Source organism: Mytilus californianus, unplaced genomic scaffold, assembly GCF_021869535.1.
Source record: "Mytilus californianus isolate M0D057914Y unplaced genomic scaffold, xbMytCali1.0.p SCAF_8, whole genome shotgun sequence".
NCBI classification, from domain to species: Eukaryota; Metazoa; Mollusca; class Bivalvia; order Mytilida; family Mytilidae; genus Mytilus; species Mytilus californianus.
This window is the reverse complement of record NW_026262734.1, coordinates 39,108,116-39,122,728: the sequence shown is the minus strand read 5'-3', so window position 1 is coordinate 39,122,728 and position 14,613 is coordinate 39,108,116. Positions and strand designations below refer to the sequence as shown.

Genomic DNA, 14,613 nt, shown 5'->3' with positions numbered 1-14,613 from the left:
TGTGAATATGAAAATGCTGTTTTCATATGGGAGATAACTCTATATTTTACTTGACTAATAAAAGTTACAAGAGCGCAATTATTTGTTTACATTTTACCGGCAAGTTTTTTACCCCGGTACTCAGAATAAAATCCTGTACGGTTTCTGATTGGATGATAGAGAATTGAAATTACTTTTAATCGAAAACTTATCCAATTAGGTTTAAAAAATCCAGAAAATCAAATTCACATTTTGCAAAGTATAGAAAATATCTTCCATTTCTGCACGGCAGGGCAATTAAAAATATGCCTTTTTCATTAAGCGAAAAAAATAGACGATCTTTTTCAACTGCATTTTAAGCCAATTTTTGCCGCATGACCATATATATTGTTTTGGTTGTAATGCAACACTGGCATTTCTAGTTACAGGAACTGCTACCCGTTTTCCCTAGTTTGTGTAGTCTTCGAGAAAAAAATACGAAACACCACTGGTACCCTATGGAAAATGCATTACGAATAATTGTGCTCTTGTAACCATAACCATTACAGGTGGCACGGTAGTATTTACATTCCAGAGTTTAGGTTGCTCTTTTGTGTACCCTACTTAAGTCAATGTATCTGAACAGTGTGATTGGACAAAAAATACAGTATCTACTGAACATACTTTCCCAAACTGAGGGGTGTATCCGGTTTAGAAATATGAAATAATTTTACATGCAGGTGAAAATGAATTTTTGAGAAATTTTTTAAATTTTGTATTCACTGCATGATAAAAGACCTAAAAGCACTAGTGGCCTTAGGTTTATAAAAATAGCAAAAAAAGTAAACGATCATGATACATATTCAATTTCATTTCTGAATATTATTATGAAATTACTAGAGTTTACCATGTATGTAGAATTTTGGGCAGTGTTAGAAAGTGGTGAAAATTCTAAAAAGGCTATCATTATCCCTATGGGCCAGAAAATACTACTGTGCCACCTACAATACCTTGAAGCAGCGCACCGAAACATAGATTAAATAAAATAACTATGAATAAAATTAGAAAAATAACCTTGCTAATTATGACACATGACTTTGCCTTTTTACACATAAAAACACACATTAAATATTTACACTTAAATAGTTTAATCACTTCGTTAGATATTAACTAAGTTTTAATTGCAGAATCTTTTAACTACTCTTTTCAATTCAAAGATGAAATATGTTTGCACAAGTTTGTGAATACTTTACGATATTAGATTTCACTGAATATCATATGAATTAAGATTTATATTAGACAACTATTAAAATGTTTGACTCCCCTGGAAAAATACAGACAAATATAGACTTTCTTTATTGACGGTCACTTTGCAAGTGACCACCAACCCCACAAAAATACCAAAGTCATGTGACTTTGTTTCAAAGTGAGGTACTTCTTTTTCTCTAAGAAGATTCCTCCGTTATCGGAGCACCCGTGTCACACGGCATTAAAAGCCCTTAATTTTACTTGATTGGGAATTAAAATTAAATAGTAAAATGATAAAAAGGGTTATATACAGTCTTTCGTAAATATTAATGTCCTAAAAAGTTTACAGAAATGTAAAAACTATGATTAAACTCTATTTATACCTATTAGTGCGAGTGAATTATTTACATAATGCATATATATATAAATATATATATATATATATATATATAGAAGTCTATAAAAAGGACCAACCAGCAAATTTACTATGTACCGGATCGTCTATAATAATAACGATACTAATATAAGATGGTATTATACGAAGATGTTGTTATTAAATCGTGTTGACAAATATTTCGGCTTAACAAATAGCCTTCCTCAGTGTGAATAATTTTAACAATACTGATTATATGTATAAAAATAGCTCAGTAATACAGGTAAGTTTTGGTCTATTGATTTAATTCAAAAACCTGAACATCATAATATAAAACAAAACTCAATACTCAAATATACGTGACTGTGTATATTTATATCCCAAAATGAGTGAAAAATAAAACTTAGTATTTTTTATTGATGCCGTTTGGATGATGTACATTTAGTTCCTTTATCCAAAAGCTTTCCCGAACCTGTCGCTGGGCATCACTCCAGTGAATGTTCTGTTCAATCACTAGGATCTTCATGCGGTTAAAGTCATCAAGTTTGTGACCAGACTGTCTGAAATGCTGAGAAACTGGGAGAAGTGGCTTCTTAGAGATATCACTCTTATGGCCATTGAGGCGTTTGTGGAAAGGCTGCTTTGACTCACCAACATACTGGAGGCCACAAACCGAACATTCTAGAATGTAAATAACATTCATACTTTTGCAGATAACATTGCAAAATATCCTATAGTTATTTTCGGTTGCCTTACTGTGAAAAGTTGATGAGTGATGCATCTGTAGGCAGCATTTGCAGCGTTTTTCATAACACGAACGACATTCTCCAGAAGTACTTCTATTATTAGACACTTCAGCCCGCACCAGCAGGTTCCGCAGACTATTGGGTTGCCTAAAAGCTATCATGGGAGGCTCGGGAAAAATCTTGGATAGTTTGGAATTCTTTTCAACTGTTTTCCAATGCTCACGAATGACACCAAAGCTGTTTTTGAGAGATGGGTGGTAAGTAAGAACACATGGAGTCCTTTTATTTTTCTTTTTATATTTGTATTCTAACAGTTTACTCCTTGGAATAGTTTCCGCTTTCTGAAAACCTTTTTGGATAGTTCTGTGTTTGTAGCCCCTTCTCTTCAAGCGGGTTTCGAGTTGACGTAGTTGTTTTTTAGTTGTTCCTGTGTTGGAACATATTCGCTTGACTCTGAGTGCCTGACTGTACGGGATGCTCTTAGTACAATAAGCAGGATGGCAACTTTTAGGGGACAGATATTGGTGAGTGTCAGTAGGCTTAGAATATAGATCAGTGGATATGATGCCATCTGTGAGCGAGCTGGAGGTATCGAGGAAGGTGATTTTGGATTTAGATTTATCATGAGTAAATTAGATAATTGGATGTATCTTGTTGGCATGAGTGATGAACGTATCTAAATCCTCGTCACTTTTATTCCATTTCATATCCACATCATCTATAAATCTAAACCAGGAAAGCGGTTTTTCGATGGAAGATTTAAGTAGTTGTTTTTTATTAATTTGCCCATAAATATGTTGGCATATGATGGAGCCATTTTGGTGCCCATAGCAGTTTCATTGACTTGCAGATAATGATCTCCATCAAAAGTGAAGTTGTTGTTTTTTAGTACCAGCGTGAGCATTTTGACCAGGCATTCAGTAGGTGGATATTTCACTGGTTCGGATTTCCAAACTTCTTTACATGCATCAATGCCATCTGGATGTCGAATATTCGTGTAGAGGGAGGTGACGTCCATAGAGACAAGTGTCGTGTCGGAGGGGAGTGGATTTAAGGCCTGCAATTTTCTAAGATAATCGGTAATATCTTTGATGTGAAATGGTAAGTCTTCAACATGTTGACGAAGATGGAAGTCAACGAATTCCGATATTTTTTCCGTCGGATGACCGTTCGCAGAAACTATAGGTCTTCCTGGGTTATTGGCATTATGAATTTTAGGTAAAAGATAAAATCTGCCCGGTTTTGGATTTTCTGGTTTCAAATATTCAAGAGTCTTTTCATCGATGAAACCATCGTTGTGCATTTCTACCAAACTATCAGTTATTTCTCTGCTAAAAGATGTAGTAGGATCAGAGTCTAGTTTTTGGTAGAACCTTGCATCGCCAAGTTGTCGTTCAGCCTCTTGAATATAGGCAGATTTATCAATGACAACCACTGCACTGCCTTTCTCTGCAGGTTTAATGACGATATTGTCGTTAGATCGTAAGTTTTTCAGTGCAGTTCGTTCTTCATTGGTAAGATTGTCAAAAGGTTTATTGTTATTTTTTAGTATTTCTAATAATGTCCGACTTAAAATTGTCAATAAATGATTCCAAGGTGGCATTTTTGCTCGGTTTAGGGATCCAAGTACTCTTTTTTATAAATTTGTAGTTATTCTCGTCTTCCGAAACTTCTGAGTCGCTATCCGAGCTTCTGTTGTTATTCTCCTTCGACGCGAAATATTCCTTAATGCGTAGACTTCTTGCAAAATTGTCAAGGTCTTCCGACAATTTAGTTTCATTGACAGGGGCAGGTAGAGGACAGAAATTTAAGCCTCTCGAGAGACGAGATGTTTCAGCTTCCGTTAACTGGTGTTTGAAAAGATTGACCACAATGTTGGAGGGCGAATCAGTGTCTAGTGACCTACGTTTAAAGCGTCTTACTCGTTTTCTCTTTTTTTCAGATGGTAAAGAAGGATGGATATGTTCGATGCCATCCCTACGGAATTTTCTTTTCTACCTTTCACTCAAATTTTGAGATTGTATGGTTGTTATGTCTTTAAGGCGAGCATTGATAGCATCACAATTGTCAGATATGAGATCTTTTTTGCAGCTATTAAAAAGGGTGTTAAATTCGCCAGTAAGAGTTTTCAGATGTTCTTCGCAGTGTTGTTTGAGGAGGACCATTAACCGCTTGGAACAATGGTAGAGGGTTTGATCCCATTTGCGAAGTAATGTGTTGGATAAATAGCCAGGTGTTTGTGGCATGAGCTTGATTTGTAGTCCGTTAGGAATACTTTCATTATACACATAATGGGTTACTCATGAGAAATCTAAATCCAAAATCACCTTCCTCGATACCTGATCTATATTCTAAGCCTACTGACAATCACCAATATCTGTCCCCTAAAAGTTGCCATCCTGCTCATTGTACTAAGAGCATCCCGTACAGTCAGGCACTCAGAGTCAAGCAAATATGTTCCAAGACAGAAACAACTAAAAAACAACTACGTCAACTCGAAACCCGCTTGAAGAGAACAGAACTATCCAAAAAGGTTTTCAGAAAGCGGAAACTATTCCAAGGAGTAAACTGTTAGAATACAAAAATAAAAAGAAAAATAAAAGGACTCCATGTGTTCTTACTTACCACCCATCTCTCAAAAACAGCTTTGGTGTCATTCGTGAGCATTGGAAAACAGTTGAAAAGAATTCCAAACTATCCAAGATTTTTCCCGAGCCTCCCATGATAACTTTTAGGCAACCCAATAGTCTGCGGAACCTGCTGGTGCGGGCTGAAGTGTCTGATAATAGAAGTACTTCTGGAGAATGTCGTTCGTGTGATGAAAAACGCTGCAAATGCTGCCTAAAGATGCATCACTCATCAACTTTTCACAGTAAGGCAACCGAAAATAACTATAGGATATTTTGCAATGTAAACTGCAAAAGTATGAATGTTATTTACATTCTAGAATGTTCGGTTTGTGGCCTCCTATATGTTGGTGAGTCAAAGCAGCCTTTCCACAAACGCCTCAATGGCCATAGGAGTGATATCTCTAAGAAGCCACTTCTCCCAGTTTCTCAGCATTTCAGACAGTCTGGTCACAAACTTGATGACTTTAACCGCATGAAGATCCTAGTGATTGAACAGAACATTCACTGGAGTGATGCCCAGCGACAGGTTCGGGAAAGCTTTTGGATAAAGGAACTAAATGTTCATCATCCAAACGGCATCAATAAAAAATACTAAGTTTTATTTTTCACTCATTTTGGGATATAAATATACACAGTCACGTATATTTGAGTATTGAGTTTTGTTTTATATTATGATGTTCAGGATTTTGAATTAAATCAATAGACCAAAACTTACCTGTATTACTGAGCTATTTTTATACATATAATCAGTATTGTTAAAATTATTGACACTGAGGAAGGCTATTTGTTAAGCCGAAATATTTGTCAACACGATTTAATAACAACATCTTCGTATAATACCATCTTATATTAGTATCGTTGTGCAAATCTCTAGACTTATATATATATATATATATACAACTCGTCTTAACATCAGCCCAACAATGTTAGATCTGTAAATTTGCTTTCGCAAATTTTTTGTTCTTCCCTCGCCGGGATTCGAACTCATGCTACTGAGATATCGTGACACCAAATCGCCTGCACTGTATCCGACGCGCTAGACCACACGACCACCTAGGCTTTACTATAATAAAGCTTTCGGTGGCCGGGTGTTACCTTTCCTCGTCAGTTTTAATCTAGCGTCGTAATACAGTACATGATATATAAGGCATGAAGATGTATATATATATATATAGATTCTCAGTTTAATCCATGCATCCTTATGGGATAGCGGTTTAAAAACTTATAAACTTGGAGTTTGTTTATCCATTCCCTTGAGGCATTGCTTGATACTTGATGGACGTATAGGTTTTATAGTCTTTATAGTTTTTAAATTATATTTGCCATTTCATGTTTCAGTCTATTTAAACATGTTAAAAGTTTAAAGAATAGATAAAATTTTTAAAATCTAAAATATCTTATTTGTTTTAGATTTTGTTTCCTTTGGGGGATACAATTTCTAATACATGAACCAGTCTGTTTAACCATGTTAAAAAATAAAATGGATAGTAAAAAACTTCTAAAAAAACTTATTTGTCTTAGATTTTATATCCTTAAATGGGACTTTTTTTTATAAAAAGTGTTGGTAAACATTAATACTATAATGGTCAAAGTTAACATTCCTAGAATTGGTACACTACAGGTTTATTATTTAATCTAACAACGGTTTACGTGATTGAGAACCCTGAACGGTCCTCTTGTCTTATTACATAACAAAAATCTGTCGTTTGGGTTTTTGGCCGAATAAGTGCTAATTGAATGACTACAGGATTAATTATTCTTTACATAAGAAAACTTAAGACTATGCATGGAAGTAATATTGAAAGGAATCACTACAACGCCAGTTCAAAGGTTTCATCTGCGTTACCGCCCATTTTTCGATAACTCGTTAATTGGTTTAATATATGGCATGGTAATTGACTCTCGGCATGTGATCGATCAAATCACTGACACTTTTCGGTCGTTTTCGTGTTCACGGAAAATTACGAACAGACAAGTTGTTGTCTTATATTCGTGCGAAGTAACCCGAATACACTCGTTACATTCCGCTGATGTACGCTGCCGAATAGAGTAATTCGTTCAATGTTGACTTTAGTCTAATTTTCCTATTTCTGTTTATTTCGATCTTAAAAACTGGAGAACATGGGTGGATCGTTTTCAATTTAATATTTACAGACAGTTAAGACGCCATTTCTTAAAAATTTAAGAATATGATTGTACAAAAAATATGTTTGGACCCCCTTTTATTAAATATGAATAATCCAAGTCATGCATGTATACCAGTCAATTAAAATATTCACAAACGTTTCTATTCTTTAAACTAATTCGTATAAATTAATTTGCTGTTAGGCAGATAGGGTCAAGCTCATTTTGTCTGTGTGTTTTTATTTTAGCTGTAGCGTGTTATATATTAACTGTATTAAAACACTTTTTAAAAATAGATATTTACGAACTTATTATCCCGATTTTAGTTGTCCAGTTTCAATAATGTAATCAATGAGGGGCCTCGGTGGCCGAGTGGTCTAAGTAGTTACTACTGTAATCACTAGCCAGTCAACACTGAGGTTGTGATTTCGAACCCCGCTCGTGCGGGTGTACTCGACTCCAATCTTAATTGACTAGGATTGTCAGTTTTCCTATCGAAGGTCGGTGGTTTTCTCCGGGCACTCCGGCTTCCTCCACCAATAAAAACTGGCCGCCACGAAATAGCCAAAAAACGGTGCTTAAAAGTGGCGTTAAAACACCAAAAATAAATAAACAAATAATGTAATCAATGACATTTATTACATATATACATAAATTTAAAATACTTGAAAGTAAATATCCTTTTTTAAATCTCGATAAACTTTGCACATTTCAACAGTAAAAAAATCTATGTCTTCATTTGTCTTCATTATTTTGTTAAACATCATGTGAAACCAGATCGCTTCGTCGGTATTACATGTTTTACTCGGGATCCGCTTTCAATCGGAAAATACTTTTAGATCAGTGTAAAACGAACGATAAAAAGCAAAAATATGCAAAAATAAATACAATTTTCCATGTTTAACTGCTGCAGTGTAAACAATTCTCGTCCGTTTTTCAAGTTTTTTACATCATTCGATTTCTTTTTGCAGGTAGAAGTTTTATATGATACAGCGCCACCTTGTTATTTAATAAACTAGGATTTCACACAGGTGCTTTATAATTACCGTACTCGATAAAATCACGTGAGTGATAAGAAATTCCAGATGCCATTTTACAACCGGGTATCACAGATAGTAACCAAAGGGGTCTTGCCGCTTAGACTATAATTGGATAAAATCATATGACTTTAGTACAGAGCTCTGCAGGCCATAAATACATGCTAATTAGTCGTTGTTATTCCTCTCAATATTACTTCCATGGACTATGTAAAGCTGTTACCTTATCTATTATTTATCAAAAGTATTAATATCCTTAAACAAATTGCCGTCTTTGTGAAAATATACTGACACTTGATTGTTACTTATAACACAAAAAGCTTTGTAAACAAAAATCTTTACATGTTAATAAAATTGAGACATTTATTTCTTTACACACTTTTTGATTAGATAATTGAATTTATTTATTTCACATAAAATTTATAAATAATTTGATAAGAAGTGATGTCCACTTTTGACCTTTCACAACACACTTGAAAAAAACACGGACTGCTCTCGAAAAAATACGGACATATAAAAATGAATTTACTATCCAAAATGTCCTTTCATTGCAAAAACAAGATTTTTTGTAAAGTGTCTGTATATCTAAGTATGTATAGAGTCCACGTACTGTTGACATTTGCATTGGTATGTGCATAGAAATGGCTTTAATCTATATTTTGGAATAAAGCATTGCAAGGCTAAATTAAACGTTTTTAAAACAAAATAATGTAGGATTGAAATTATTTTTTTATCACAAATACTAATTTAACTTCTATGCTCTTGTATATAAGGTTCTAGGTTCTTTTTGTACGACTTATCAGGAAATAACTTCTATGCTCTTGTATATAAGGTTCTAGCCTCTTTTTGTACGACGTACCAGGAAGGAAGTCTGTTTGTTTACATTTTTGATGATATTCACTCAAAAAAACATGGTCACGATCGAAAACACCCGATCAAATCACTTGAAAAATACGATCCCAGCCTGACACTATACCTATTGTGGTTCTCATCAATTAAACATTTTAAAGATTAATCAACTTTAGCATTATCTGAGAGATATGTTAAGTCATTTGTCTTGAAATATTGAACTGAGGACAGGAGACTCTCCCTTATTAAAGCATAATAAACAGTGCTAAAACCATTTTTAGACGCGGTGTGTGTATATAAGCATAATAACCTAACGAATCTCCTAATAATCTTCCATTTTGCTATTAGTAGCCCTGAGGGTAAGAAGAGATCAAAAATATTTTTACCATGTGTATTCTAAGAGGGGCGAATGATACCAAAGGGACATTCAAACTCATAAGTCGAAAATAAATGGACACAGCCATGGCTTAAAAAGAAAAAGACCAACAGATGAACAACAGTACACAAAACACAACATAAAAAACTAAAGATTGAGCAACACGAACCCCATCAAAAACTGGGGGTGATCTCATGTGCTCCTGAAGGGTAAGCAGATCCTGCTCCATATTATCTTGGTAAATTCCTTTGTTTTCTATATCAATTGCATAGTCTGAGGGTAGCAAATCCAAACCAAACAGATAATTTTCTGTGAAGAATCATTTTTGATTTAGATAGTGTGCTGTACTCATGATAGCATAATAAAGTCATTTTCAAAATGTGTAGATGAAAATGAAGGAATAGAAGAAGCACATATATAAAAGTCATCTGATAATAATTTAATTGTTTGTAATACGAATTGCATTAAGCCGGAACTGCGGCTTACTCTTCCGAAGGCACAGGAGTTTATCCCTATATTTTTTTGAAAGGGTTCAAGCGTGCTATTGTTTTTGCTCTATTTAGTGTGTGGTATATTTCAGCAAATTTTATTTGTTCCATATCCATGTAGTTTTGCGACCTTGTCTAAAAAATATCAATAATTTAGCCCTCGGTCAGGTATCAGAGATATTTAAAATTTATTTGTACCGACGGTTAATGAATTTGGTTGTGTCTTAGCTAGGGCTAGACAAGAAAACTTACATTGCACAAGGTCATGTTTTTCTCTGACTGTTTATGACACGTCTTTACACTTAATCCATTGGATGTTGGATGTGTACTGATTGATATTTTTGTCTTAGATACATGATTTGTTATGCACCTGCAACTGAAAGTTGGGGGGGGGGGGGGGGGGATATTGTTTTATCCCTCTCCGTCCATCCGTCCTTCAGTCTGTCCTTCCTTCCGTTCGTCCCATTATGGGTATATAGTTATTCCAGATAACTCCTCCTACAGTTTGAATGCTAGGATGTTTTAACTTTGCTGACTGTTTGTACTATTGCTGTTGCACCACTGTCCAAGGTAAGGGGAGGGTTTTGTGCCCGTCAAACATGTTTAACCCCGCCACATTCTGTATGTGCCTGTCTCAAATCAGGAGCCTGTAATTCAGTGGTTGTCGTTTGTTGCTGTATATCATATTTGTTTTTCGTTTATTATTTTGTCCATAGATCAGGCCTTTAGTTTTCTCGTTTGAATAGCTTTACATTTGTCATTTCGGGGACTTTTATAGCTGACTATGCGGTATGGACTTTGCTCTTTGTTGAAGGCCGTACGGTGACCTATAGTTTCTGTCTCATTTGGTCCATGTGAAGAGTTGTCTCATTGGCAATCATACCACATCTTCTTATTTTTATATTTACGCTATCATTTGTTTCATGACGTCTTAAAATACAGGATGTTGACTCACTAAATGGCTAGTGTACGACAAGATTTACATGATGGGTGTCTCTAGTGGATTAGGAACTGCTGATCCCTAATGAACATATATTCCATCTCTGGTTTTTGTGGGGTTCAGGTTGCTCAATTCTTATTTTCCTGACTGCTGTATATTTATTTTTTCATTTCTCCACCTTTTACCTAAAGGTTATAGTTTTCATCTTTATACTTTTTTGTAACTTTCAGTTACTATTATTTTAACGCAAAATTACCCGTTCTTACCAACCAAACCGCCTTTACCGTGTGAATTGAAAGAATCATCCCTTTCTTTCTTCATTTGTCGGACCATTGGGGTGTCGGACTATATTTTCGTTTGATAAGTTTTTTGTATAGAATCTTGTAATAAGCTTAAGTCCAAAATCCTTGAAAAGCAATGCTGCAGTGATTATAGTTAATTTAACATTACACAAGCAAAGTAGCCATATTTAACAAACGTAGATGAATTTTGGGTCTTTCGTCTTAAGTTTCTGGCAAGAACAAACTGCTACTTTATTCCGCATGAAATTGAAAGATTGAGTAATACATGTCAAACATGTTGAATTGAAAATCTGTCTTGCATGTATTGTTGGAATGACAGGCATACAGTGATATTCTTTTCTGATTTGCACGAATTTCTTTTTAATGCAGGAACTGGTATATTTGTTCAGAGTTGCCTCATGATTATGTATTTAAAATGCCTGCACAGTGTTGAACATTTTCATATTCATTTTAGGTAGTAGATTGCGTGAAATGAATATTATGGTTGGTCACACTTTAAAAAACATGCGGATATGCAGGAGATACAAAGGCCCGGCTAGTGATGACCAGCACTTAATTATGAAATGCTACTACGCTATAACAGGACGGTTTGTCAAGATTGCCTTAAAAGTCAAAGGATACTTCCATCTAAATGAAGTTAAGGTGTATGCGAAATGTTGAATCAACTTATTAAAGATTAAATCTGCTCTTTTTTGTTTTTGGTTTTATAAGAGAATGCATATATCATTCAATAAGGTCTAGATCACTAAGCTGCTGATAGAGCACCTGCTGATAAAGCACCATCAGCTGGCAATATGGCACCTTTTTGGTAAATTTGATTTGCCTCCCTTTTCACAGAATCTTAAGTTTTCAGAGAAAAATTAAAATATTGGATTGCTAAAAAGAAACATTGACGAGATGTGCGCTTCCACAACCATTTTTAAATCACACATACATCCACAAATGTATTTTTCTCAAAAAGATCTAATATACAACTCTTTTCTTCTCGTTCTTAACCTAATTTGAATTGTTTTGTCAGGATTTATTTGAATTAATATTTTGAAAATGTAAGTATTTTTCATTGGCTTTGTAGTATCTCCTTTAAATTTAAATATTATGTAAACTATAAGCTAAAAGACTAAAATGTAAATTTCGTTCTAATTATTTAAATTAAACAAATTTAAATTAGACAAATGATGATGCCTGCCCTGCCATATGCATGAATGAAGTTCTCGATGGGGTGCTTATATAATTATAGAATAACTAATCGAAGAATTCAAATAGAGAAAAATATTCAACGAGTGACCGAACAACACATTAATTCACGAATGCGCGTAGCGCATGAGTTAATTATCAGTGTTGTTCGGTCACGAGTTGAATATTTTTCGATATTTGAATTCTTTGATTAGTTATTCTTTTTATTACATTGGCAAATGGCTTTTTTAATGAAATTAATGTAGAAAATGTAAGGAACTATATCTTTTTTCTACGCATTCACAATTTGTTTTGATCCGACGTTATCGACGTCTTGACAACGCCTATTGTTGTATGACGTCAGAGAGTGAAATAACCACGTTTATTTCACATGTGAAATTATCGGTTTTTATTTAACTGGGAAATCAATGTAATTCATTGCTACCAATGTAATAATAGAGAATAATGGAAAAAGCTAGACTACAGAATGGACACAAAAAAAGGAATAAAAAATGATATATATATGATAAAAATAAAGAATATTATGTTAACTATAAGCTAAAAGACTAAAATGTAAATTTCGTTCTAAATATTTTTATATTACTAGACAAATAATGATGCCTGCCATATACATGAATGAAGGTCTGGATGGATGTTGATATAACATAGAATAAAGGACAAAGGCTACAGAATGAACAAAAAAATGAACAGAAAATGATATGATAAAAATAGAGAATAATGGGATGCTAAAATTTAAAGAATAGAGAATAATGGGGTACTAAAAAATATCGAATAGAAAAAACTGGGTAGCTAAAATATAACGAACATATAGATAGAGCAGGAACGTTTTTTTTTCATTTGAATTTATTGTCAAAAAAGAAATGCACAACGAAATAACTGTGGTCTCGCGCCAGTTAACTACAATTTTTCTTCGACTGCACTACTTACTACTTATCCCGTAATTATAATTCAAATTCAAAGCTTTGAGTTTCGGCCTCTTTTACTTATCTACTTTTGAACTATATTATATCATGATTTTAAGAAACGGTAATATAACAAAAAAGCTCTCCACACTTCGAATACCCATGTGCTTAAAAATCGCGTTCAAAATATAAATTCCACTGCCGCTAATCGAAATTTACCTTCAAAATATAACACATGACGCAATCATGACAATTGTGTTAAAGGAGGCAATGCAGCTAGATCTTTCAACAAAAACGCATGTGGACATCAACAAATATTCGCGTGCAATGCCAGAAAATGACAAAACTGCTCCAGATTATCTTCAGATAATACTGTTCAGTCATCAGTGAACGGATGAACCTTTCCTCTCTCCTTTTCGTGTGACATTACTTGAAAAACCCAAAACCTCATATATCTTGTAACATTAACAAAACCGAAATGTAGTATTCAATATGTAGGGCAAACTGGACGTGAATTTTTCAAACGAACACAAGAACATCTATACCGCTTCCGCAGACCTAAGAAATTCAAAAATTTAATTTACCAACATTTGGAAAAAAACAAACACAATATTAAATTTGTAAAATTCCAAACCGTCCTGAAACAACCAGGATGTAAGTATAGCAGTATATGCTCCTTCGACATGAGACTATGCAACATCGAAGTTTAGCTATGATCCCTATGACCTTGTACTTACAGGGGACCTCAAAATCGTTCAAGACCGAGAGGTAAACTTTCTGAAAAAGGACCAAAATATTGTCCACCTTCGAAAATAATTGGGAAGAGTGTCGTCAGGTTATCAAAGATGTTCTTTCATTCTTCCATTCCTATTGTAAAAAGTGGTGTAAACGGGAGAAATCTGACAAAAAGTCACTTGATTCCTATTTAATTAAATAGAAATAAGAAGATGTGGTATGAGTGCCAATGAGACAACTCTCCATCCAAGTCATAATGTGTAAAAAATAAACAATTATAGGTCAAAGTACGGCCTTCAACACGGAGCCTTGGCTCACACCAAACAGCAACCTATAAAGGGTTCCAAAATGACTAGTGTAAAATGTCTGAATATTGTTGATAATCGCATATCACATTTCGAAAATAATTTAGAAATAAATAAAAGAACAATACGTCCTTGTCTTGGTGGTGGTATGTCGTAAATACTATACGGAAGTCCTTAAGAATTAAATTATACATTCAACTGCATTCAAGGCCGTACGCTCCACAGAGAGCAATATACTAAATAATCATGTCACTACCACAGCTCAGCTTAAGGCCTCCTCTGAACAGTTGAAGGTCCTCACTATGCATTAGTTACCTAAACTATCCGTCAAATATCGTTTCATCTCCGCCTCCAGTAAGTTTATTACTAATCTTTCACGTCTTTTAACGAGTTCCTTAACTACTAT

General features: G+C 34.3%; 1 long non-coding RNA gene across 3 annotated transcripts in view; it reads left to right on the top strand.

Annotated features, from left to right (window-relative positions):
* Positions 1–11,757, top strand: part of LOC127711201 (uncharacterized) — a 221,135-nt gene extending 209,378 nt beyond the window's left edge. For all 3 annotated transcript variants that reach the window (XR_007986585.1, XR_007986587.1, XR_007986586.1), the window contains exon 4: positions 11,526–11,757. This is a non-coding gene — a long non-coding RNA (uncharacterized LOC127711201). The remainder of the gene's footprint in view (positions 1–11,525) is intronic.
* The last annotated feature ends 2,856 nt before the right edge of the window (positions 11,758–14,613 follow it).